At 41.8% G+C, this 27,203-nt stretch overlaps 1 protein-coding gene across 1 annotated transcript in view; it reads left to right on the top strand.

Moving 5' to 3' along the window:
* The window catches only part of LMF1 (lipase maturation factor 1), a 240,044-nt gene that overhangs the window by 96,344 nt on the left and 116,497 nt on the right, over positions 1 to 27,203 (top strand). The gene's annotated exons all lie outside the window — the stretch shown is intronic.

The raw sequence follows: 27,203 nt of genomic DNA on the forward strand, positions 1-27,203 counted from the left end.
TTTTACTGTATTTTAATTTGTGCAGAAATACAAAAGGGAGAGGACTCCAGGAAACTAATTTGTAGTCTGTCTCTTTAAATGTCACAGATCTCTTGAACAATGCCCTCCAGCATCGCATTGTCTCTACTATAGTGTCTTCCTTAAGTACCACTGGAGCCTACTGGGATTCGATAGATAGATCGATACATAGATAGATTGATTTTATGGTGTAAAGATTCTTTTCTTTAAATTTGCATTTTTACTTGCGTGCTGAACGGTTTTACAATATATTTTATATTTTATCGCCAATGGTTTATCGGACTACCCCTCTGCTATTTTGTGACAGCAAATGTAGTGGTGTTTTTAAGACAGTTGGATCGATGCTGCTAAAAAGGAGAATCACTTTTTCTGAATTTTAGAAGAAGAAGCCGTGACTGAGCTGGACAGCACAGTATTTTTTAGTCCAAATATTGGAACAGCGTAGAATAACAATTCTACAGGTCTCTGCGCGGAACAGGAAGCCATACTACAGAGAGCTACAGTGTACACGCAGTACAACAGATCTTTTTTTCATTCCAGCACATTAAACAATTTTTGTTCCCCTTTCAAAGATATTTGCTTGCGTAGGACTTAAATAAAAATCACAAACAGAATTTACTTGCACAGGGCACATAGCCATTTTACAAACAGTGCTCAAACATTGTATACATGACCTCATTGCAGTACAGGATTGCTTCATACCCATGTTTATATGCTTATGGAGTAAGCTCTTTTTACCAGTCTCTGAAGTGGAATTAATTAGTTAATTATTTAAAGGAAGTCATGCATTACTGAAAACATGCATTACATATGCTGCAGTTTTAATCTGCCTATTTGAGTGTCCCACCCACTGTATGAGGGTTTAAAAGTAAAGTATTACTTACCATTCAACCCTCGCCGCGCCAGTCTCAATGTTTCCGCTACGCTCACTTGGCTGAGATGACAAATGTTGATGATCTCAGCCAACCTGATGCTTCCTTATGGGGAAGTTTTGAGAGGTAGTGTGCATTTGCGCGGGAAAACGCCGCACTGCACCAATCAAATGGTCTTTATGAGACCATCTGATTAAACAGCCGCGTTTAACTGTCTGTAAGAAGGCTACTAGAGGTATGTATCTACTAAATAGAAATGTTTTCATCTGCTGGGTGAAAAAGACAGGGGCATTTCACGCAGACCACTTCATTGAGACGATATTGTCTGGGTGCTTATAGTCTTGTAAGAGTATGAAAAATTCAAAATCACACTGATTGCAACAAACAGATTTAAATACCACAGAATGCAATATGAAGGCCAACTGTTTGAAAACTAAAAATGTTTAATGGAATTCTCCACCTCTTTGCACGCGGACTTGCAAGCTTGTTTCTGTTTTAGTAATAATATGAAACATTAAGTAATGGAGAATGGAATGTATACTGTCCTGTCGCCTATCCTTGGACCCTGCTGTCATACGTCCCGAGGCAGAAGCCAGCCCATTTCTAGAACCAGGGGATGGTTCTGCGATTTGCCTATTAGTCTTCACGCTGAGCTGACAAATAGTAAATTCTTTTTTTTTTTTTTTAGCAGCCGTATGGAGTTAATGGGATAACCAGCTCTCTGAGACTTTCATGTCTAAATGAGGCACGACATGATCTTCCCAGTGTGTGAGTAATTGGCTGCCTTTGGCCAAACAGCAAAGTTACTCTGTAACCTGGTCACCTCTCAGTGTGCTACCAGTGACTAATTCCCAGGACTCATCAACGTATATGGTCTGTCTGGATAGACCTTCGTCCGTGAAACCGATGCAGTGAAATAGCTTTTCACTGTCTATGGGTGATAAAGACTGGAGCCACAGCGTAAACAGCAATTTATTATTGCACTCACAGGACAAATCGATGGCTTTTGAGACCTTTAAAGTATTTAAAGGCTTGGCTTGTCCGATTGGAATCTTACATTTCATTAAAATCTTGTTCAAAGAGGGTTTCACTAGATTTGATATTAAAGAGGAACTAGAAATTACACAGTTGAGTTAAATCAATAAATTCTCTGGAAATGACACAATTGAAAGTACATGTTAAAAATCACATGACATTTTCATTCACATTTATATCTGTTTTATTGAACCATCACGAAATGATAACCTTACCTCCCCTTCCCCGTGTTGACACATGTCGAAGGATTTCCCCACACTTACAGAAAGGAAATAAACCGCGTTTTAAATTTAGCGTGGGGAAATTTGTGTTTTAGAATAGCATACACATTCCTATAATATGCATGTCTGGATATAGCTATTTTGGTTTTAACTGTTTCAGCACTAAACAAGTGTTTGAAATGTAAATTTTAGCAACTGTCAATCATTGACTCATGGTATAAAAACAAAACAAAAAAAACTGTATAAATAAGCACATCCTAATTTTCTTTGCTTTCAATCTTTTCTACATTCTACATTCTATAAAGAATGTTAATGGTAAGCATTGTTAAAAAGTAGATAAATGTCAGCGCTGTGCAATAGCCCCAAATCAGTGTTTGTGGGGAAGCTGGGTATTGAGGTAAATGTATGATTTCCACCTCCACAGCGGTGGTTCAGGGAATTAGGAGTATTCTGTGTAAACTTTGTATCCAACAGCAGTGGTCACAGTAACGTATCTTCAAAGATACAAACCAAGCAGAGAAAGTGCAACACAGTTTATTAATGTCATATAAAAATAAAACTCCAAATCCTTTAAAAAACTCCTACACAGTAAAAAAGATGGTGTTTAAATCCTAGTTTCCATCTAACGATCCAAACATAGTCCAGGACATGTAGCAGATAGGCAGTGTGCTGAAAGTATTACCACTCCCTTGGTGCAGTAGAAATCCAGAAAATGTCCAAAGATCTAGCCGAAATGCTGCAAGTTCAAACGGAGGGATGACAAGGCACTTAGCTGCCAAAGGTGTCTGCCTGGAAAGATAACATATAAGGCTTCTAACTCATCCACGCGTTCCACCCGTACTCGGCTGGCTTTTTCAAGATGGTAATGGTAAGCATTGATAGAATATGTATTTTATACATACCACTTGATCTAGTAACAGATGATGACTGCAGATGAGACGGTTAGCCCCGTCTCCGTTTTATTCTTAAAACAGAGGTGCTTTACTTTGTAGTTTTTTCACTTGTATCGGAGTGAAAATTGAATTGCAAAATTGAGAAAATAACTGTTTTGTTTGTTTTTGTTTTGTTTTTTTGTTACCCAACTTGGCTACAATTACAGCTTGCATATTTTAGCCCAAAGTTTACAATTCGGTTTTCATTTTACTACAATTGGCTGTTCAGGTAATGAACCCCTTTGTGTTGACTGGACATGACAGCCCTGTGTCCTTCCTAAGCTTCTGTGAACTTGTCTGCTTTATTTATTTCTACCACCTCTGCTGGAAAGCAACGCAATGCCTCTATTTAGCTTTCTGTAAAAATAAAAAAGTGACTTTCTGACCTTAGTCTTACATTTCCAATTCTCCACTTTCAACTTAACGTGTCCAGTCCAAGATCCACTCTTTCTAGAAACATTGGAATTAGCTTGTTTGTGACGTAATAACAACTGTATCTTTATAACTAGTTATCACTAATTGAGTATTTTTACCAGTAGGGTTTTTAAAGGACCACTATAGTGCCAGGAAAACAAACTCGTTTTCCTGGCACTATAATGCCCTGAGGGTGCCCCCACCCCCAGGGTCCCACTCCAGCCAGGCTGAAGGGGGAGGAAGTGGGTTAAACACTCACCTTTCTCTAGCGCTGGAGACTCTCCTCCTCCTTCGGTCTTCATCGGCTAAATGCGCATGCGCGGCAAGAGCCGCGTGCGCATTCAGTCAGTCCATAGGAAAGCATTCTCAATGAAAATCACAGTGAGAAGCGCGGAAGCGCCTCTAGCGGCTGTCAGTGAGACAGCCACTAGAGGCTGGATTAACCCTAAAGTAAACATAGCAGTATCTCTGAAACTGTTGTGTTTACAGCAGGCAGGGTTAATCCTAGATGCCTAGATGGACCTGGCACCCAGACCACTTCATTGAGCTGAAGTGGTCTGGGTGCCTATAGTGGTCCTTTAAGTCAAGTCTAGATTGTAGTTTTCACTGGGTGCTGCACATTTATGTTACTGTGCTTTGTCATATTTTACCTTCTCTCTTCTCTCTTTTCCATCTCTATATATTTCAGACTTTTATATACCTGGCTACAGTGGCTGACATGTGGCTAGAGTGGGTGATGGAATAAATGTGATGGAAATATCTGTTTATCAACCTGACCAGAGATACTCAATGAATGCCTTTAACCCTTTCAGGACCGCTGACGGTTCAGGACCGTCAGCGGTAAAACGTGCGTTTGGACCGCTGACGGTCCTGAACCGTCATAACGGTTTTGGGCAACTTACCTGATCGCCGTCGGTCCCACGGCGGCGATCAGTGCTCCACCGGGTCCAGGGGTGTTGCCTGTTTGTACATGTATTATATCTATATATAATATATGTATATGTATCATATATATGTCATATTAAGTGTATTTTTATATTTATATATACGTATATTAATAGAAAAATACACTTATATTTAAATTACACACGAATATATACAATATATAATTGCTATATATATGGTATATATATATTATTATAAAATACAAATAATATGTTAATAAAAATAAATAACAAAAAATAAAAATAATTTTTAATAATTATAAAAAATATTTATATATGCAATTTTATTCTAACAGTATTTTGATATATATATATATATATATATATATTTATATCAAAATATACTTAGAATGTAATGATATATATATCTATGTATAAATAAATAAATAAAAACAATACGAAATATACATATGTCCATATACATAATTACATAAATAATTTCATAAATATACACGTAGACGTCAAATATATAAATATGTATATATATTAAAATTCTACATGTGTATTTATGTAATATTTTTACCTAATTAAGTAATTTTAATGATTGCAATTTGAGGGACCTGCCTGCCAACCCAGGCCGAAAGTCCAGATAATTTAATTTGCTAGCACTGTGTTTAACCCTGTAACTTTCTATGACACCCTAAAACCTGTACATGGGGGTACTGTTTTACTCGGGAGACTTCGCTGAACACAAATATTAGTGTTTCAAAACAGTAAAACATATCACAGCAATGATATTGTCAGTGAAAGTGAAGTTTTTTGCATTTTTCACACACAAACAGCACTTTCACTGAGGATATTATTGCTGTGATACATTTTACTGTTCTGATACACTAATATTTGTGTTCAGCGAAGTATCCTGGATATAACAGTACCCCACATGTAGAGGTTTTATAGTGTTTGTGAAAGTTACAGGGTCAAATATAAGGCTTGATTTTACTTTTTTTTTTAATTGAAATTTGTCGGATTGGTTAGGTTGCCTTTGAGAGCGTATGGTAGCCAAGGAATGAGAATTAGCCCCATGATGGCATACCATTTGCAAAAGAAGACAACCCAAGGTATTGCAAATGGGGTATGTTCAGCCTTTTTTAGTAGCCACTTAGTCACAAACACCGGCCAAAGTTAGCGTTTCTTGCATTTTTAACACACAAACAAATATAAATGCTAACTTTGGCCAGTGTTTGTGACCAAGTGGCTACTAAAAAAAACTGGACATACCCAATTTTGAATACCCTGGGTTGTCTACTTTAAAAAAATATGTACATGTTAGGTGTGTTTCGGGGATTTATGACAGATAACGGTGTTACAAGGTCACTATTGATACATTTAAAATATATATATATTGAAACAGCAATTTCCTACTTGTATTTATAGGCCTATAACTTGCAAAAAAAAGCAATAAAGCATGTAAACACTGGGTGTTTTTAAACTCGGGACACAATTTTGAATCTATTTAGCAGTTTTTTTCATTAGCTTTTGTAGATAAGTAAAAGATTTTTCAAGTAAAAGTCCAAAAACATGTTTTTTTTTTTCATTTTTCACCATATTTTATTATTTTTTTTTTTAAATACAATATTGGACATAATACAAATAATGGTATGTAAAGAAAGCCCCTTTTGTCCTGAAAAAAACAATATATAACTTGTATGGGAACCGTAAATGAGAGAGCGGAAAATTACAGCTAAACACAAACACCACAAAAGTGTTAAAACTGCTCTGGTCCTTAACGTACAAACATCGCAAAAACAGGCCGGTCCTGAAGGGGTTAATAAAAAGTAGCATACAGGGACGTTTACATATTTACGATAAAGGTTATGGGACCTGTGTTGCATTTTGCTGTTGCATTTTCGTGAAACTGGAGGAGAGCTGATGTATGCAAGCGAAGTCATATTCTGATTGGCTGAAAGCAGTGGAATTAATCGGAATACAGCTATAATACTAATCACATAGCCAAAAAAGCACAGACGAGAAAACATTAATTGCAGGCCCAAATCATCTCTAAAATACTTATTTCCCGGTGCAAAATTACTTCAAATATGTAGATCTAGAGCTCTTCTGCACACATATGCATATACTTAAAGGGACACTCCAAACTCCATAACCAGTGCAGTGTGATGTAGTGGTTATGGTGCCTGGAGTGCCCTTGCTTGTCCTGCTCCCCAATATAAGTAGTGAGAATGTTTTAGAATGGTTCGGTCTTTAACCTGAGGTCTGCTGGGAGGCTCTCCCATCCTCTCTGCAACCTCCAGGGGAGCTTCCGTTAGTTCTCCTGAGTAAAGCCTTGATGTGCAAGGCATCTTCTGTACTGTTCCTTTAAACACGATAAATAACATATCTGCAAACATTATAATATTGATTTCTCATCTAAGATTGAATGCGTGACTAAGCATAAACAAAATTTGTTTGAAATGGTTTTGTTTTTTTGCTTTCTTTCTTTTTTTTTACCAAAAGTTAAAAAAAAAATATATCGATTCCGACCAATAAATGTTTTGAGTGAACAATGAGATGAGGATTCCTCTGTTTGTTAAAGGGTTAATCCTAACTGTCCCAGTAGAGGTCGATTGTGGTATGTTTTGGTTGTTGTTTTTTCTTTGTGTGTTTTGCTTTTCGATGGTCCTGCTTTCATCATGGAATCACAATGTAGCAAGGGGGAAGCATATCCAGGATGATATAACATAGTCAAATTAGTCTCCCAGTTAATGACCTGAACTCCTGATATGCAAACAGTTATGCAAATCTGAAATGCAGATCCCCGTCCTCAGGTGTGTTTGCATATCTGACAGGTTGGGTACATAAATATCTTGTCCATTCTGCACATATAAAAAAATGCAGCAATCCTTTAAAATGTAATAAACACGAGAGCTTTCAATATTACAGAGCTTTTCCTCTCCTGCTCTCCGTCTGCCGTTTATCACAACTCCCCTACAATGCTCCGAATTTGTTTCCCTGATATTCCATAAAAATGCAAATAAACGCAATGCTGTCAATGAACAGACAGGTTTTCAGTGATCACTATACAGATGCAGCATCACTGGAATAAAACAAATACACTGATCAGCCATAACATTAAAACCACTGACTAATATTATGTAAGACCCCCTCGTGCTGCAAAAACAGCTCTGATGCGTGTCATGTGCTATCTGCCACCAAGACATTAGTAGCAGATCCTTTCAGTCCTGCAAGTTGGGAGCACCATGGATCAGATTTCTTGATCCAGCGCATTTCACAAATGCTCAATCGGATTGAGATCTGAGGAATTTAGAGGCCAAGGCAGCACCTTGAAATCTTTGTCATGTTCCTCAAACCATACCAGAACAATTTTTGCAGGGTTCATTATCTTGCTGACAGAGGCCACAGCCATTCAGGGAACACCATTGCCATGAAGGGGTGTACGTGGTCTGCAACAATCTCTAGGTAGGTACGTGTCAAAGTAACAGCCACATGAATACCAGGACCCAAGGTTTCCAAGCAGAACGTTGCCCAGGGCATAATACTGACTCCACCGTATTGCCATAGTGCATCCTGCTGCCATGTCTTCATCAGGTACACAACACACCCAGCCACACATCTGATCTAAAAGAAAACATGATTTGTCAGACCAGGCAACCTTCTTCCATTGTTTCATGGTGCAGTTCAGACACTCATGACACCATTGAAGGAACTTTTGTTGGTGTACAGGTGTTGTCATAGGCACTCTGACTGGTGTGTGGCTACGCAGCCCCATACGCAGCAAACTCTGATGCACTGTGTGTTCTGACACCTTTCTATAATGGGCAGCATTGTGTTTTTCCGCAATTTGAGCTGGAGTAGCTCTTCTGTGTGATCAGAGCAGACTGGCTAGCCTTTGCTCCCCACGCTCATCAATGAGTCTTGGGCGCCTGTGGCTGCTCACTGTTGTAAAAAAAAATACCCCCCCAAAATATATGGCCTCATGGTGGGGCATCTATTAACTAGCCAGGGGGGCATAGTGTCCCCCCCGAATCCCCACCCGTGCCCCGCGAGTGGGGGCTATTCAACTGAATGGGGACATAGAGGGCCCTAAATGAAAAAAGGGGGTGTTCTCCTCGCCCGGCCCCCATCCGCCGCTCATGAGTGGGGGCCAGGGGGAGAACAATAGTTCTCCCCCCCCCCCCCCCCCTTCATTTTTATTTAGGTCCCCCACCTGTTGCTCATGAGTGGGACCCTATGTCCCTGTTTATTTGCATAGTGCCGGAGGTCTCCTTTGGACGGGAGAAGGCAGCCCTACTACAATAACCAATGTTATGGCTGGCCACTTGGCATTGATATAAAGTTCTTCAGCTGTCTGTCATTGGGTCTCATCCTGCAGTACAAATTGACTGTTAACTGAGCTGAGCTGAGCCTTTTAATGTAATTCAGTGAAAATCTTAAAAAAGACCTAAAGTAGAGACAAGTAATGTGTTCGGAAAGTTGCATAAACATGAAAAGCTATTTTTTTTTATTTTTATTTTTTTTTCTATGTTTTGTCCTCAATGTGTGTAAATAAACTCCATCTGGGCAACTTAATTAAAATGACAGATTCCTTTATTATTGAATACCTTCAAAGTGTCTTGAAGGGCCCATTGGCAGTCCAAGAGTTAACACAGGCATATAAACCATCGTTCTTAATTAGCCGTCCCCCTGTAATTGCTGACAGAAAGGGGAACACATGCTGTGTTACGCTGTTCCATGTTTAATAAGCCTCACATCTTAAAAAGCTGTAATTACTCAGATGAGCTCTGGCCTAGTAAGCGCTCCTATTAGCCAATATCATGGGATTTATTAACTAAACAGTGACTTGTAGACCAGTGGAACTCAACAGGAAGACACCTACTCAGCCAATTTAAAGGGACCACTTCTGCCCATTGGAGTGGTCTGGGTGCCAACTCCCATCACCCTTAACCCTGCAAGTGTAATTATTTTTTATAAACTGCAATAATTACCATGCAGGGTTACGTCCTCCTCTAGTGACTGTCTATCAGACAGCCACTAGAGGGACTTCCGGCTTCTTAAAACAACACGGAAAGTGTTTTAAATGACGCTGGACGTCCTCACGCTATGCATGAGGACCTCCAGCATCGCCGGAATCCCCATAGGAAAGCACTGAATAATGCTTTCCTATGGGAATGTCTTAATGTGCGTGGGCGGAGCCTGACCCTGCGCCGAGGGGTTTTAACCCCTTCAGCAACATGGGATGGGGGTTTGGAGGGAGATTGGCACTACAGGATTCTACAGTGCCCGGAAAACGGATATGTTTTCCTGGCACTGGAGAGTCCTTTTAAGGATTCCCCCCCGCTCCCACTCCCCTAAATTTGCAATTTTTGTCTCACTCACTTTTTAGTGAAAGTTCCATCTAAAAAATGATATACCTTTGTTCCTGAGTATACTGTGCATACTTTTGATAAGGAAGTCTAAGGAGGCAGGATTATGGTGCGGCATTCTGAAAAACATTATTTTTTTTTATGCAAAACTATAAAGATATTAATGAGGCCAACATTTACCAAATGCATTAACGTTGTATTGTTGCTGAAGTGTCCCTTTAAGAAAAAGTTTAACCACAAAGAGTTCAATCCAGTGCCATTTAGATCTGCCAATCTCCTTACGCTTCAATTTGAGGCTTAAATGAGGACTGCTTGGACAGGGCCGCCACTTATCGGCAGAGAATGTCAACTGATGCTCTCAGACCTATCAGGTGCTCCCTGTTGATAAAAAATGTGTCAGTTTCTTAAGCCATTTTTTGCGGCACCTGTTTGAGACTTTATAAACCAAGCCATGGACAAGGAGATCGGCAAAGCTTAACCGCACTGGATTCAACACTTTGGGGATAAACCACTCATTAACGCTTTAACCCCTGATGGTAAGCTGGCGCCCTTTTAATTAGGTTGACATGGGGCCTTGAGTGTTCCTTTAAATTGTATTTTTTTTTTTTATATAAAACCATGACATACAGCGTTCACTGTGGAACAAGGGTGCAAAGCTACAGATCATAAAAATTGCTAGAAATAAAAGATATTTAGAGTCCTGTTTGTGAGGCCTATGGTTCATGTAAACCGGTGTTTACTGATTCAAATTCCAAATGAATCCCATATTGGAGAGCAAGCCTTATTACATGTAGTAAAGAATATTAAAACAAATATTACATAATGTAAATAGTAAATATTGTGTATGTAAGGAGGAGTATATAAACTATTGATCGAAAGTATAAAAGTCACAAAATGAAAAAACAATACACACCTAACCGTTACACACAGAGGACACTGACACACACGCACATTCACACACAGGAGACACTAACGCACAAACTTACATCCAAATGACACAGAAACACACACACATTTACACACAGAGGACACTGACATACACATTTACACACACTCACTGACAGACTCACTCACTGATTTCACACTCACTGACAGACACATGCACTCACCGAGAGACACTAAATGACACACACTTTCACTGACACACACTCTCACTGATTTGACACACACTCACTGACGCACACTTTCACTGACACACAGACACACACAAATCATTTCACACAGACTCACTGACAGACATATACTCATTCTCTCACATTCACTCAGAAATTGTTATTTTGTATTATTTTTATTTAAGTTCAGCCAGCCTCCCTATCTCTGGGAGAGCTGGAGTGGATCCTTTACCTGGGTCATAAAGGGAATCAACACAGTAAAGGAGGAGACTATATTTAAAGGAAGAAAATCTACCACAACAAGAGGACATAGTCTTAAATTAGAAGAGCAAAGGTTTATAAATATCAGGAAGTATTACTTTACAGAAAGGTAGTGGATGCATGGAATAGCCTTCCAGCTGAAGTGGTAGTGGTTAACACAGTAAAGGAGTTTAAGCATGCATGGGATAGGCATAAGGCTATCCTAGCTATAAGATAAGGCCAGGGACTAATGGAAGTATTTAGAAAATTGGGCAGACTAGATGGGCCGAATGGTTCTTATCTGCCATCACATTCTATATTTCCTGTGGGTGTCCTTTCCCTGCAGTCCAGTGTGAGAATTGTGTAATCTATATGCTCTTGCAGCACTGCTCCCTTGCACACTCCCTCTCTGGAGTTGGAGTGACGTCCTAAACCGGCCCCTGGCATCACCACAGGGTGCACGGGAGAGCAGTGCTGGAAGATCATGAATAGTACAGTACAGTTCCCTTGCCGCCTCCGCCTCCATTCTCCCCAAGCCAGCCGCCTCCTGGAGGCCGTTAAGATGGCCAGCTTGCCACTTCTTGGCATCCCCACTGCCTTTGATGTGCGTACTCCCTGGGGTATGCATAGCACAAGTTGAGAAAGTAGGCTGTAGACTGCTCAATCCCTTTTTTTTTTTTTTTTTTATTAGTTTAAATAGAAAACTCTAAGCACCATAAAATCCTATGCTCAGAATAGACTTTACTGCACGTTGATCACCTCTCAATGCATCCATACACAGAGTTGCATATAGCTTCAGTGATTTGCAATACTCACTGCAGCAGTAAGACCAAACTTCCAGTGATTGACACCTAAGGGATAGTTACTTATTCCCTTGCCATCAAAACCATTCTACATTGTACATTTGCCTAATGGCATATGTCCACCCTACTCTACTCAACTTGTAAGTTCATATGATCATGGCCAATATCTCTTGTTCAAGTATATAATGTTTGTCATGTTGCTATTAATGCTATATTTTATTCATCCGCATTCTGCGCTGAATTGCATGTTGTAGCTTTATAATAAACAGTTGTGGTGCGCTAAACGTTAGCTCTTCTCTGAAGCAACATCTACTTGGTTCACATTCATAGGCTAGCTTAAAATTTAAATTGTATCCCCTATCCATAAAGCAGTAGGTAAACTTTGTGGGTAATGAAAGTGTTCTACTCAACTGAACCTCTTCTGCACGGCCAGTCACCGTTTCACTGGAATAAATGTTTGTTTCTGTGTGTGGAAAAAACTCACAACTACCTAGTGAAAAAATATTTAGCTTAATTAATATTTTGGCAACTATCAGGTCGTGGACGAACTACAGTTCCACCATGCTCTTCTAGGAGTTGGATTGTAGGCCATGGCAGACATTGTGGTTCACCTAGAGTTTGAGACCATGTAACAGTCCTGGTCGTTTGAGCCTAATCCAGACCACATGAGTAGCTAGGCCGGTTTGTGTCAGTGGCTTATACCTGTCACCAGAAGTCAGACTAGGTAACGATGGATTGAAAGGAGAAACCAGACCATCTCTCTGGGGCAATCATGTGGTCAGTGCTCATGCATAACAACCTTCTCCGAAGTGCAAGTGAGAAACAAATTGTGCCCATTAACACTCATTGAGTGGCAATTCAGCCTGATTGGAGCTCTGTTCAGGTCGCCTCATCTGGTTTTCTGGGAGGATTTTTTTGCCAGAGGATCTTGGAGCTATAAACCTCAGACCTGCATGTAAGCAATTACCCAGCCACTTCCTGTGCACGCCGGTCGAAGAGGCAGTAACGCCGGCAGATAAATGTCAACATGCCATCAAAAGCTTATTACCCAGTGTCTGGATTCTGTATGCAATACGCAGATTTATAGAACATTATAATGGTCCGCTGAATTCTTAATGGGTCCCAGGTGCTGGAAACCCAGGCAGGTTTGTAGCTTGGCAACTGTGAATGGAGTTCTGAAATCTTAATACTCTTAACAGAGCTTTCTGCACAGTTCCTGATAATATCAAATTTAGAGCAATGATGTCCCAGTTTTGGGCCATCAACTACTGAATCTTCCCTTCATTCTGTTCATATACTCAAGTGGTCTACCAGGCTGGCCTGTGTGGCACGATACCTTTTTTCAGGAGCCATTCCTATGTTATAGACACGGCACTGGCATATAACATAAAAAAACGTTACGTTGCATATGCAATACATGAAGCAGCAGAGATGTCTATGGCACCCAGAGAAAAGATCCACTACATTCCACTCTGGACCTTATAGTCCAAATGGGAAACTAAGAAATCTAGCATTCTAGAACCCTTGGGAGTCTGGGGCTCAATTGCTGCTGCATTCTTCACATTACCTATTATAATGCCAGTGTGGTTGTAAACTTTAATTAATTTTCATTTTCCTTTATGGGGCCAGAAATAATTCTAACATCCAGTATGTTGTGGTGTTGGGTCACTGCTAAGGGTTCTTTGCACAGTGAATACCCCACATTGGGCAGCTGTAAGCAATATATAACCCTGCTTAATCATTCAGGGTTACTCTCTGCAGAGCAAATGGCACATTAGCTCAATTGGTTAGATTCTTCAATCCATCTAATTTTCTAGACTTGGCTATTATTGCCCAATTTTTTTTTTTAAATTCTTAGTATATTGAATAACCCTGACTGTGCACTGTCCTCCTCTCAAGCTGTGAATTAAATGAAGGAATGCAGCAATGGCATTGCCTAATTTGATTACCTGCCTGGGGCCCAGGGCTATCTCAGCATCGGTGGGACACTCAAATAATTCCATATTAATGATTGTGCCTTTTGTGGCCTAGCAAATCACTGTTAATGCACAATGCAAATATAGCAGTTTAATTTACTAATTATCCTCCCACTCACTAGATCTGCAGTCTAATTATATTTACTAATAGATCTTTAACCCTACTTTATGATGTTAGTTAAACAGATATTATTGCCATTATTCAGGGACAAATGAAACTGTAGAATTTTTAAATTGTTTTATTACAATTGAATAAGATTTTTAAATCATCCAGGCTTCATTAAAAAAAAAAAAAAAAAAATTCCCCTTGGACACAAACTCGCCATGCTTAACCACGTCTTGCAATGAATTAATTAACACTTGCGCAATATTGGAACTCTGGGAGTTAATCAGGGGAATTTAGGAAATCGCATGTTCTGATTGGCTATCTGCAGTTTACTTTTTCTTTTTTGTGAGTAACTGCCTGTTAGGAGCTAAATAATGCCTTTTAAACTCACCTGTAATCCAGTTTCAGGAGAATCTCCTCAAAGGTGCCATTCCAACTCTACTGAGATCATCAATGCTGATGATCTGAGTCCAACCCAATGCTTTGCATAGAGAAGCAGTGGGGATATACGAAGCATTTAATGATGTACAGCAAATTCACTGCCAGATCAATGCTTACCTTGTGGAGCTATTGAAAATGATGCCTCTCTATTGTGCTGAATGTGAAGTCCTCCGAAAATCAAAGGTCTTCAATGAAGAAGCACCTCTACTTAATGCCATTATCTTGAAGTGGTTTTGGTGCTTAAAGTGCCCCTTTACCGTTTTTGAAATAGTATAAAGGGGAACTGACAATTTTCTAAAAATGACCATTTACTTTTGTCTCTTTCCCATAAAGTACTTTTTAATTTAAAGCTTCACTATAGGATTTTATGAATTGCTGGTAATTACGTTCTGCTTATTTATTTATTTTAATGTTGTATTCTGTATTTATTTAAAGGTGATTATTTCTCCTTGTATAAAATAATGCCTTATACAGCAACTTTGTAAATGTAGCGTATATTAAGGTATCAGCCATCATATCAAAAGTTAGGGATACTTAAACTTTAAGGCACAACCGATGTCTGGAAAAGTATTTTTAAATTCTTTATTTTTGTCGTGCAAATGAGATAACAACACGCATGAGGTACCCCAAAGGCAATCCTCACGCTTTTTTATAAACATTTGAAAACAGAATGGGGTATGGTAATGCATGCACAGATTTTTTTTTGAAATTCAGTGTGTATAATGATGTAGCTTGTTACTGCCAGATGCCTGTCTCCAGTAGTCGTAGTAGTAGGGGTAAATGTCTAAGGCATGTATGGCCGTGTGTTAGCAAAAATAATAGAGAGAGAGAGGTAATGTGTCTCTAAAGCAATTAGACGCTATAAGAGCGCAGCTCCACATAGATAAGTGGGTGTTAGTGGATACTAGCATGGAGCTGGGGGGGGGTGGTGTTCTTTGGGGAGCCTGTATTCCCAGGTTAATCCTGGTCGTGGCACATTTAGGATTGCAAGGTGGGACAGAAGGTTACTGCCCTTCCCTGCTAGCGTCGTGTATAATGTGTGGCCTTTGGGTGTTGTCAGAGGAAAGGGAGATTCAGTAATAACGTATAACATATAACTTGTGCTGTGCTAACTGTGCATCTGTAAGATGCTGGCCCCGTGATGCCCTTTGGTCGTAATAGGTGAGCAGGTAGGATTTAAATGAAAATAAATACAGGAGATAGTCTCCAGAGTCAAGTATTTGCCCGGCCGGGTAGACTCCTATTCGCCGGGATGAACGGGACAGCGTTAGCCGGATCCCAGGTTGTCAGTGCAGACGATGCGGCGTGGTTCATTCCCAGTGTGGCCAGTGTTGCCTCTAGCTCCGATGCCTCCATCACCCTGATCTCTGCGTTCTGATGCTGGATGAGTAGCGCTCGTGTTGGGCCCCAGCGGTATTTGAGTCCCTTTGACGCTAATATGGATGTGAGGGGACGTAGAGTTTTTCGCCACTGTAGGGTCTGGTGGGAGAGGTCCGAGTAGAAGGTGATGTCCATCTCCTCGAACCGAAATGGGGGTTTGCCTCGCACTGCACCCATAACGGCTGCCTTGTCCTGGCCATTTTGAAATTTGACCAGTACGTCGCTGGTGTTGAAGGCTATGGCTGAGGGAGGCTTGGGGAGCCGAAACATCCCATCTAATGTAATGCCCCTGGCTTGTTTAGGGGAGGGAAGGGCTGTGAAGAGCCTGCGCAGGCAGTGTGGTAGTTTTGCCTGGGTGATGTTGTTCATGAGACCCCTGATTTTCAGGTGTTTCCACCTTCTTCTATCCTCCATAGCTGCTAGCTGGTGGCTTAGAGTGTTGTGAGCTGTGGTGAGGGTGCTGACCTGGGTCTGTAGCTCCAGTATGTGGGCTGCATGTGTTACAGTGGTCTGTTCAACTGCATTTAGGCGCCCATTGAATCCCTTAAGGTCCTCTCTAACCTGTGATATTTCAGACGACAGGCTTTGACGGAGGTCCGCCAGGAGGCCAGTAAGTATTTCTGTAGTGAGCGGTGCTGACCCTTTGGCTGCTGCCTGGGCAGGTTTTGGAGGCTGTATTCCCTGCTCCCCCAGTGTGTGAAGGGAGTAGTCGTCCGAGTCATCGGAGAAATCATCTAGGTCCGCCGCCATGTCAGCTCGTCCTGCTCCCTGCGGCCCTCTCTGGAGATCGCCGATATCGGCGCAGAATCTGGGCCTCTCCGGTCGGGGTTTTTTAGTCTTCCTCCCCATCGTGTGTGTGGTACCGTCTGGTGCTTATTGGGGGTTATGCACCCCGTATTTCAGCCGGTTTCAGTCGCTTTTTGCTCCGTTTAGTCGGAGCTCCGGGATATTGCGACCGTTGCTGTTAGGCGCTAGCTCCACCCCCCTGGAAAAGTATTTTGTATTGAAGCCCTGTGCACTTGCTGGCCCAGTCACTTCTTCTGATTCACCAATTCATGTGAATGCTTACCAACCTCAAAGGGGATTATTCACTAAGCAGCAAGCTGCGCTGAGTTTATTAAAGGGTAAAAAAGATCTTCCAACTAAACTATTTTGGCCTGCCTTTGCAGCTCTGTTACATCAGCTCATAACTCTCTGTTTAGTGTTAGAATCTAAGGGAGATCAGACTAAATCACTCTAGATGGGTTAGTTTTTTGGTTTTTTTCAATTTCCCTGGTTTAATGCAGAGTACTTTAACGGAGAATGCTTTGAAGTGCCTTAATCCTGTGACCGCTCAAATAACTTGTTTACATTTTTTTTTCCCTTTAATCTGCTGCTTTTTTTTTATATTATTTTTGCTGTTTGCGTCTGATTGTATTTCTGTTTACATCCTCGCATCCAACGCCTGAATCCCACCCTTTCTATCGTACCGGGTTACAGGCCTGTGTGTGGTGGGCGATGCTTACTAATCTGCAGGAAATGCGCAGCCCTTCTTGACAGAGGCCGAAACCCCTTGTGGTGGAAGAGACATTAGGACCCTCGCTGATTTCTGGAGACAAAGTCTTGTTGAGTAGCTAATTGAGGCCTGGAGGCCATATTTTAATTAAGTCATTGCAAATTCCATAAGCTTTTGGATTCATTGTTGGCACTCATTTTCTCCCTCCCCCTCCCCCTCCCCCCCCCCCCCCCCCCCCCCCCCCCCATACGCTTGCCCCCATCACAGTCTGCTGGGAAGCCTGATTTTCCTTTTTTCTGCTCATTAAACAGGCAGGCATATGATAGCTTGTACCTAACTGGGGGGCATAATCTAGACTTGTGTCTTGTTTTAGCAAATGCTGTAGTTGCTACTGTAAAGATGGTCATGAAAAGGTGTAATGATACACGGGGTGACTACTGGGTCAATATGATGGCCTCACAGTATGGAAGCCTTGAGAGCGCGTAAGGGTACCCCTGCCATTATTCTGGTTCAAGAACAACCTTTGATGACGCTGGAAAATCTAATCTAACAATGCACTAGACTAGGGCAATATAGTGCTAGGAATATGCTACAGCAGGGCTGCCCAACAGGTAGATCCCCAGATGTTGTAGAACTACAACTCCCATGATGCTTTGTCATTCTACATGCATTCTAAAGGCATGCAAAGCATCATTGAGCAGGACCCTCAATCCCTCTGTTCCTGTGTGTCCAACTCATCTGGTTACAAATACATGTCTGTTAGTCTACCTATTGTACGGCACACTGACAGACATACACACATTCACTGACAGACACACACAATATCTCAGACACACACACATTAATTGACAGACAAAAAACGAAAAAGAGATAGCACTCCCAGGGCTTGTAAGTAAAAATAAAACTTAACTTTTAATCAATCGGCAAGAGGTCGACGTTTCAGTCTGTTAACCACAGACTTTCATCAGGACTAATGCACAACACCATAAAATGACATATATATACAAAAAATACATATTGGTAATTGACAGACACACACGCTCACTCACTCACTCACAGACATACACACACTCATTTAGAGAAACACACACTGACAGACATACACACACTCATTTAGAGAGACACACTGACTCACAGACACACACACTCAGTCTGACAGATACACACACACACTCACTCACCCACAGACACTGACAGCTATACATGCACACACATTCACCTCACCCCACTACAAACAGGTTCTCCATAATGTGTGTCTATAAAATGTTTTAATTGTAGGGGAGTTTCCTGGAGCAGATAGGCAATGATGCAGTCAGCAGCATGTATTTCTGCAATGTTGAAATGTAAAAATCTAGGTTAGAACCCATCGATATAGGGGGTACTCAGTCAATAGTGGTGATCGGAAACACATTGTGGCCGTATAGTATGATTGCTTTCCCATATATCCTACATGAGACGTGATTTTTTTTGAATAATATTGAAAAATGCTTGCAGATTTTCTGTGCGCTCATGCTGGGCCATACTTGTGTATTATGTATAAACTGGTGTGCTTGCACCCAAAAACTGTAGCTCATCCACCGCAATGAACTGTACATGTTATGGTGTTAAGTGTCTCATTAAAGAGAGATTGTTTGCTATGAGGTGGGGACAGTTGAATATTTCCTTAGCCCTAACTACGAATATTTTTAGTCGGCTGAGTTGTGCGTTGTTAAGCACAACCACACTTTCTTCCTATGCCTTTTCATGCATTTAGTGCTACCATCTTTTCATGCTGCCCTCCTTGTGCCTCATCTTCCATCATGGCGGGCACGCACAGGCGCGCTCACACAAAACCATGGAAAGAGGATTCATTTTTATTGTGCCGCAGTTAACTCTGTAAGAACAGAAAATAATAGTCAACTAATAATTATTTATTTAGCTGTTAAAACATACCCTTGCATAAAGGGAGTGTACTTTGTTCTTACAGAAGAACTGTCAGACGTTTAAAGGGACTCTGTCACCGCCCACCCCACACCCTCAATTTGAGCATTTCATAAATTTGTCGGAATTTTATCGCATAATAGAGGTCCAGGCACTCCTTGGTTCAAGACAGGTACTTTATTTAGAACCACAGCAGCAACGTTTCGACCCCAAAAGGTCTTTGTCAAAGACCTTTTGGGGTCAAAGACCTTTTGGGGTCGAAACGTTGCTGCTGTGGTTCTTAATAAAGTACCTGTCTTGAACCAAGGAGTGCCTGGACCTCTATTATTTTATACATTTTTGGAAATCTTTGATTCCGGTTCAGCAAGCACCCTGGCTCAGATTTATGGGAGTGAGTGCAGTTCCACACACACTACTAAAGGAATTTTATCGCAGTCAAAAGAGGTCATGAGACAAAGTAGGGATAACTTTCTCTTATGGCAAATCTCTGCCATGACAAAGGTGAAGGTACTGCCGTCAACCTATGTCACTTCCCACACACGTTGCTAGCAACAACTGTGGGAATAAGACATGGTCTTGCTTATCTCGAGAGAATATATGGCAGCTTTTCCAGTAACCTCCTTCGGTGCTGTACTGTTGCGCATGTGTGAGAGCATGGCACAGACGTGGGCTCCTGGAGGATGCAGTGCCCGAGCTACAACTAACCCCTTCTGCACCCCGAGGCCACTGCTTCCCAAGCAGCAACATCTCGATCGGGGCCTTTACAAAATATGCAAAGACCTCAGAAGGTGACACAGCCTCTTTAATAGATCTCAGATTTTTTTTTTTTCCTTCCCCCACTGTTTACACCTAATACGACCAGTTCTGCCACATACGCAAATAAACTTGTGAATATTTTGTATGAGGGGTCAGCAGCCTGCTATTATAGATGAGAGTGGGCACAGATTCAAAACACTTTGCTCCTTCTTCGTCCGTTTGTTGACATCCTCAACACAGCAATGTTTTATATGTTTTGAGTTGTCTTTAGTTTAATTATTAGGAAATCCGTGAATACTGTTAAATAGTTGCAAACATTTGAAAATAATGTCCAGAGACACCTTTGCATCAGGACAGTGAAATAGGCAGTTTTACTGTTTACCAAAGAGAATAATGGGAACAATTAACTGCTACTTAGTAATTGGCTTGAAGTAAAGTGTTAACTCACCGTTGCAGAACTTTGTATTTGTTAAACAGCCTCTATTTGCTAACAGTAGTGACAGACACTTCAGTGGATATCTTATTTAAATACAAAGCAGTAAGAACATTGGTTGTGTTGCTAATGACAGTAGACCAATTTTGTTTTATCAATGATATTTTTAAAATGCTGGACAAAGCATGCGGATACAAAGGGACAGGAGGCCAAAAACTGTGACTATTCTTTGAATATCAGGACAGTTGGCAAGTAGTTGCAAGATCCTTCACCCCATGTTTCGATATTTAACTCATTGTGTCCTGGATACATTTAAGGAACACAGAAATCACAACCTCCTGCCCATTCAAAAATGGCTTAACAAGCCGGTCTGCCTTAATTCATTAAGCTGTGACAACTGTCATCCATCCATGTCTGGAGTGTTCAGCTCTCAGGATTCCTTACTTCTAATCGGTTTAATCCCCTCAGTCTTACTTTCGCAGTCACTTAATCTGCTCTTCACCCGCAACTCCTTATTGGCATTTATCTTATTGAGAAGCTCGTTAATCTTATGGAACACAGGGGAGACTTCTCATTTCCCCCAAGTGAGCATCTGTTCACTACTTCAACTGATCGCTCCAAGTATCATTTTGCTGTTGGTCTCTAGGCAGGGGTTGTTCATTTTAGAGAATCATATTTATATTGTCACAATTTTAAAGGGAACAAAGCCATTTTCCTGGCACTATAGAATCCTACAGTGCCCCTCTCCCTGGCACCCCTCCAGTCACTTACCTGAATCCAGTGCCAATGTCCCTTGGCACTGGGTCAGGCTCCGCCCACGTCAGCGGGAGAGGCCTGAAGCGCATGCGCAGCAATAGCAGCGTTCGCATAAGGATTTTATCATAGAAAAGCATTAATCAATGCTTTCTTATGGAGAAAAATTCAGGGCTTGAGGGCATCCAGCGTCCCATTATGGACCAAAGGTCCATTTCGATTCCGGAAGTCCCTATAGTGGCTGTCTGGTAGACAGCCACTAGAGGAGGAGTTAACCCTGGACAGTAATTATTGCAGTTTCTCAATAATTGCAATAATTACTATTGCAGGGTGAAGGGACATGGGACATTGCACCCAGACCACTTCAATAAACTGAAGTGGTCTGGGTGGCTACAGTGTCCCATTAATGGCCTTACAGGGTTTGATATCTTGTCCTTGGCTGCCAAAGCGTTATGGCAGTTTTAGTTCTAGATACGATGAGATGCAGGGCTACAGATTAAACCACATTTTACTCAAAATTCCCATGCATGACGTAAACTGATTTGTTAAAAGAACAAACTAAACATGGCAGGACATAGATATTTGAAAACAATGGAAATCCCAATCATTGCTTTGTTTGCAGAAGTTAGAAGGTTTTCCCAAATGGGATGTTCAGAAGTAAGTCTTCTATCTTTTTTTAATATATTACATTTACAATGCAGTGAAAATGTGGACAACCAGTTTGTTGTGTAAACGTTACTGTCTCTTTAAGGTGTCAAACCTTTACTGCTCAGACACCGTATGTATGTGAGGAGCCATGGCATTCTAAGGTGACCGCTCAAAGCCAAATGGTTAAAATCAATTTCTGGGGAGTTTCTGTCCCCCTTCTTGCTCCGAAGTCGTGTGCTTGCAGCTGACCTTTCATCTGGTCGCATAAATCACCTTCCAGCACCATTATGAGCAAAACCCTACAGCTCTCCGCAAGCACAATGGGCTCCTTTGTTTAGCACCAATGTAATTTATAGCTTAGACTTTCCAAGCAGTAGCAAACAAAAACTGACACGTTATATGCTCCCCTCGAAAACTGGCACAGAATCTAGTAACCTACAGAGCACATTAACTGTTTGATGGAATGATGAATGTGGATACAGAACTTGTCAGCACAGACTGGGCAGTCTTTCCGGCCCTGAGATCTTTTTCAACTAAAGAATGAAAGATTGGTGGTTCAGGGGTAGATTTGTCAATCCATTGTTTCATTCTTTTCTCCTATGATTCCGATTGTAAAGCCATTTTTCTAATTGTGATTAGTAACAAGTTCCGTCCTTTTAATCGAGATGATAACACTCTGCGGAATTCGTAGAATATAAAAAGATAAATCATGGAACATCAGTGGCCTGCTACGTGGATGGTATTGATGATGACCTTCAAATGGCAACTGGTTCTCATACATTTTAATGCAAATGTATTTATCATTGAAGTTCCTTCACCTTGCTATGACCCCTAACGCAAACTCACAGCCAGGTTTCAACTCTGCCTGGACTTTTCACCTATGCTTGACTCTTTGACCAATTTCTTTGCTACAAGTGACCACCTCTGGACCAGGTCTTGTTAACTTTGGATCTCCACCTTGCATCTTGTACTATGAACAGCCCTATTTCGTAGGAATCTATACCACTGCAGGCCTTCTCCAGATTCTAAAGTCAGGTTTTATAATTTGAAGTCCTATGCAAAGTGTCAGGCCTTAAAAATTAATTGAAACTGCAAGTTATAGTATACCCTCCAGGGGTGAGTGTCTATTTGCCTAGGCTAAATTTTTATTTGCCAAAGGCGAATGGAAATTTTGAGCCCTGGAGGGGTGTGGCCTGGTGCTCAGGCAAGGTGGACGCTTAGCTCAATGGTTTCCACCGCCCTGTCCCGTGAAAAGCGTCTAAACTCGCCTGTTTTCAGGACTAATGAGTCGGACCAAGAGAGCTGGTACTCCCCAACTGCCCCGGCACCCGTTGGCTGCAGTACGTCCAGGTCCCATGGACGAATACCCCTCGACCCTGACAGCGCTCTCGTAAATTGCGGCCTTCCGACACATGGGCGAGAAGTCAAGCCCGGGAGGCTGAGGTGGGGTGCACACCTACCCAGATGGAGCAAATTAGGATGGACCTCCGAGCGATCACCACCTCCATGTTCACCAAAGCAGATGCTGTGCACTGGAGTCATCGCTGAAACATACCATCTGGGCAGAATCGACCACGATACGCCAGGACGTCTCAGAACTGGAAACCGCCATGGAATGTTCTAACGCCCAACATGGAGCAGCCGAGATAGCAGCAACTAGACAGGGGAACATGTTGCTAGATATCCGGAGGCAGGTCGTAGATCTGGATAACACAGGCCGACGAGGCAACATTAGAGTTTGCAGCGTACCGGATTATAAACCGGCGGAACCACTGGAGGCTATTCTACAGACCCTTTTTAAATACATACTGGGTAACGACGAACCGGATAGCATCCAGCTAGACAGGACGCACCGCACCCTCCGCCAACAGAGGTCCGACAGAGTTCCACGTGATGTAGTGTGCTGTTTCCACTCATTCCGGCAAATAGAGCGGATCATGAACCAGGCCCAAGAGCGCCAAACTTGGCATTTCAGAAACGCCACTGTAAGACTCTTCTAAGACCTGTTTTCCCTGACCCTGGAGGCCAGACGAGCCCTGAGACGAGTCACAAACCTGCTGAGAGAGCGTAACATGGCCTATCAATGGGGTTACCCGTTTAGCTTGCACGCCAGGATAGGTGACACCTGGGCTATGATCAAGGCCCCAGAGGACGTCCCAGCCACTCCACCCCTCCACTATGCCACCCAGATAGCAGAGGACCAGTCAACACAGAAGAGCGACCCCACATACATCACCCAAGCTAACACCGCAAAGGACTCGCCGCAGGCCTGAGAAATGAACCGGACGCCTACACCACATACGCCCAGAGCAAAGGGGATATCTGAAAGAGTGGCGAGAAGCAACTTGGGACAAGTATAAGCTCAGGACACCCTAGGGTGCTCAATCCCGACCCTTTGGAGGGGGAGGCGATCCTAGTTTGGGCAGACTGTACCTGAGGAAGACCAAGAGAGTGGTAGAAACGCGTTGTGCCTGTTCAGCTTTTATTTTCAATAAAGTATTTTATTTATATTTTACTCTGGTTCCTGAGTTTATCTAGACAGAATTTGATTCCTGTTCCTGGGGGATCATCCTAACTACAGCATCGTTGGTGGAGTAATCTACATGCCACTACAGTAGAGAGCCGACTTATATGGCTCTCTAGAGTGTGAGTGCTCCCAATTACTTCTATACTTTACATTGGTTTGATGCATATTTCCATATGATAGTTGTTTATATTACAGATTACATCATCAGTTATCCATTGTGCGCGCAAAAACTCCTCTTCTTGTATCCAAAAATAACCTACAGTTTGTATTAACGATACACAGAGTTTGGTCACGGTTTCGCTAGCTTTTCCCTAGAAAGTGCGGTAATACAAGCCCACATGACGTGGTCCACTTGGTAATGACTGTCAAAAGTTGATTTGGAGTCGGACTTAATATAACTTTAAGCAAATGATTTTCCCTAAAAGTTGATAAAGCTGGACGTTTCTATGCAATCATATATTCAAGACTTCTTATTATACGTGTTTATGTGCAGATGTGAATGTCACAAACCAACTTGTTACTTCTTCTCTGTATTTCCATCTTAAAAAACTAATAAAAAGAAAGATTGACAATTTTTTTTTAGAAATTTCTAGCCCTGCTTATGGTTTCAGACTCTTTGTTGCTTCTTTCCAGGACCATCAAATGTTTACTGGCCTGACACATATTAACAGCTAATATGGGTAGCAGAACGATTATGGGGGAGGCTTAACCTGGATCAGACTTTTCCTCTGTGACACGTGAGCCAAGTACGACCCATCGGAGGCTCTGTCTTCTGCCAAAAGATCTTGAAGCTATGGGTCAGTGATACACTTATCAAAAGGAAATCTCTCCTTTAAGCCAGGGAAACTTGACTTTGTAAATCTAATTTAAAATCACCTTGTAGTCATATGAGATGCTAGTTAATCCATCTGTTGGCAGCAAGCCCACCCTTTCCACTTAATATATCAGACCTGAGGATTCTCTACGGCACTCGCCAAGTAACTAACATTTCAAGGTTAATAGGCAGCTACTGTAAATGGATGAAATGAAGGCATTCTACTCGCACAGTGGGTGTGACATAGTATTTTTAAAGCAAAATCCAATCTGTCCCCCTCTAAGTAATTAGCATGATTCTTCTTCAAGATTTTGCTTCAGTAGACTCTACAAATAGCCATTTTTCAGTTAATTAGATCTGTTAAAAAAATAAAATAAAGTTGCAAATTATTATATAGTTATGTGGACAGGCAGAATCTATTTCAGACTCATCTTTATGAGTTTAGTAGTAAGACAGAGTTGAAATTAATGAACAAACCAAACTTGCAAACTTTGGAGTTCAAAAAACAAAATCGCTATAATTTTTTCTTTGTCCAACGTGGCTCTATTGGTAAAAATTTTACAGGATACCATTACATATGTTACTGAGTGATACATACATGATAATAACCAGTGGATTATTTAAACAATAATTGGAAAAATGCCTGAACCCTAGGGCCATGACCCATGACAGGGTGAGTGATGTCTCATTGTCTCATTGTAGAATTGTCGGCTACCTCTGCCAGCCTAAAGAGAGCAGCTTCCAGGCCGGTCTTGGAAGAGCACCACACATAGAGCTGTTGAGGAGGACTGGCCGAGCCGATCCCTATCAAAAACCTAAGCACACCCCAGCATGGTGCCTCATGGTGCAAGGAGAGAGACATGGCGAGGGAATGTAAGGCAAGCCACGGGGGCCTGACAACCTGTGCATGCGCTCTATAAATCTTGGCTAGAGATTACCACTGGATAGCCTTATTGGAAAAATGTCAGTGTATGTTTGAAGTTATATATGTGTTTGTATATCTATTATACATTTCACATGGACTTCAAGCTCCCCATCTCCACAGAAATTGTCACCACGGCTGCACTGGGGGCCGGGGTCAAGCATCGAGACAGAGCGGACGCCATCTTTCAGAGCTCCGGGTCCAAAATATATTAATCTGCCAAATATCACTTGATTTTAGCTTCATCGAACCACGGCAGGGCCGAATCGGTGTGCGAGAGTGCACGGGGTACACATCCATGCCCCCTCACTTAATATTCGAAGGCCAAATCATCCCGCAAGACCAGGACTCCTCTCAGGCCTCACGACCTGAGGAAGGCCACGGAATATGCTGCGGCCTTTGCGGACTGGGCCTGCTACTCACCTCCGCCTGAGGACGAGCCAACTCCAACACCGATGGGCTGCACGAAACCTAAAACACAGTCAGCCCCTCAAGGGGCGAGGGACATCTGCAAGATGCTCTCCAGCTTGACAAGTCCGACGCCATGGAACGGGTAGACAAGGAAGCACCCCACGGACCCATCGGATGACGAGGTTAGTCAAACTCCTGCCAGGCCTAGCCGTCCTCTCCCACTGCATCTCAGAGAATCGGTGGATTTACAACCCTCCGATCCTTCAACCAAGCAGGGTATCTCATACCTATATAAGCGCATCAAAAAACTATTCTTTGCAGACATAGTTCTGGTGAAAAAAGAGGTACAGGCTGTCACTGAGCGGGTAAGGGTCACAGAAGAAGATGTAACAGACCTCAAACGAGGCCTCTCGGCCCTCGAGGAAACTGTGCACAAATTACAATCCGCGCACACCAACACTAACCTCAGAGTAGAGTCCCTTGAAGATAAAGGTCGGAGGAAAAACTTGCATATAATTTATGTCTTACAATGCCCCTGCGGGAAACAATACGTAGGGCGATCCTGCAGGAAATTAAAGGAACGTATCTTGGAACATCAAAATAATATTCGAAAAAAATCTAATAAACACATAGTTTCAATTCATTGTAATACTTGTAATATATTTAATTGGCAAAATTTTTACTTTTTAGGGACAGAAAAAATAGATAATTA

Source organism: Pelobates fuscus, chromosome 8 (genome assembly GCF_036172605.1).
Source record: "Pelobates fuscus isolate aPelFus1 chromosome 8, aPelFus1.pri, whole genome shotgun sequence".
Lineage (NCBI taxonomy): Eukaryota > Metazoa > Chordata > Amphibia > Anura > Pelobatidae > Pelobates > Pelobates fuscus.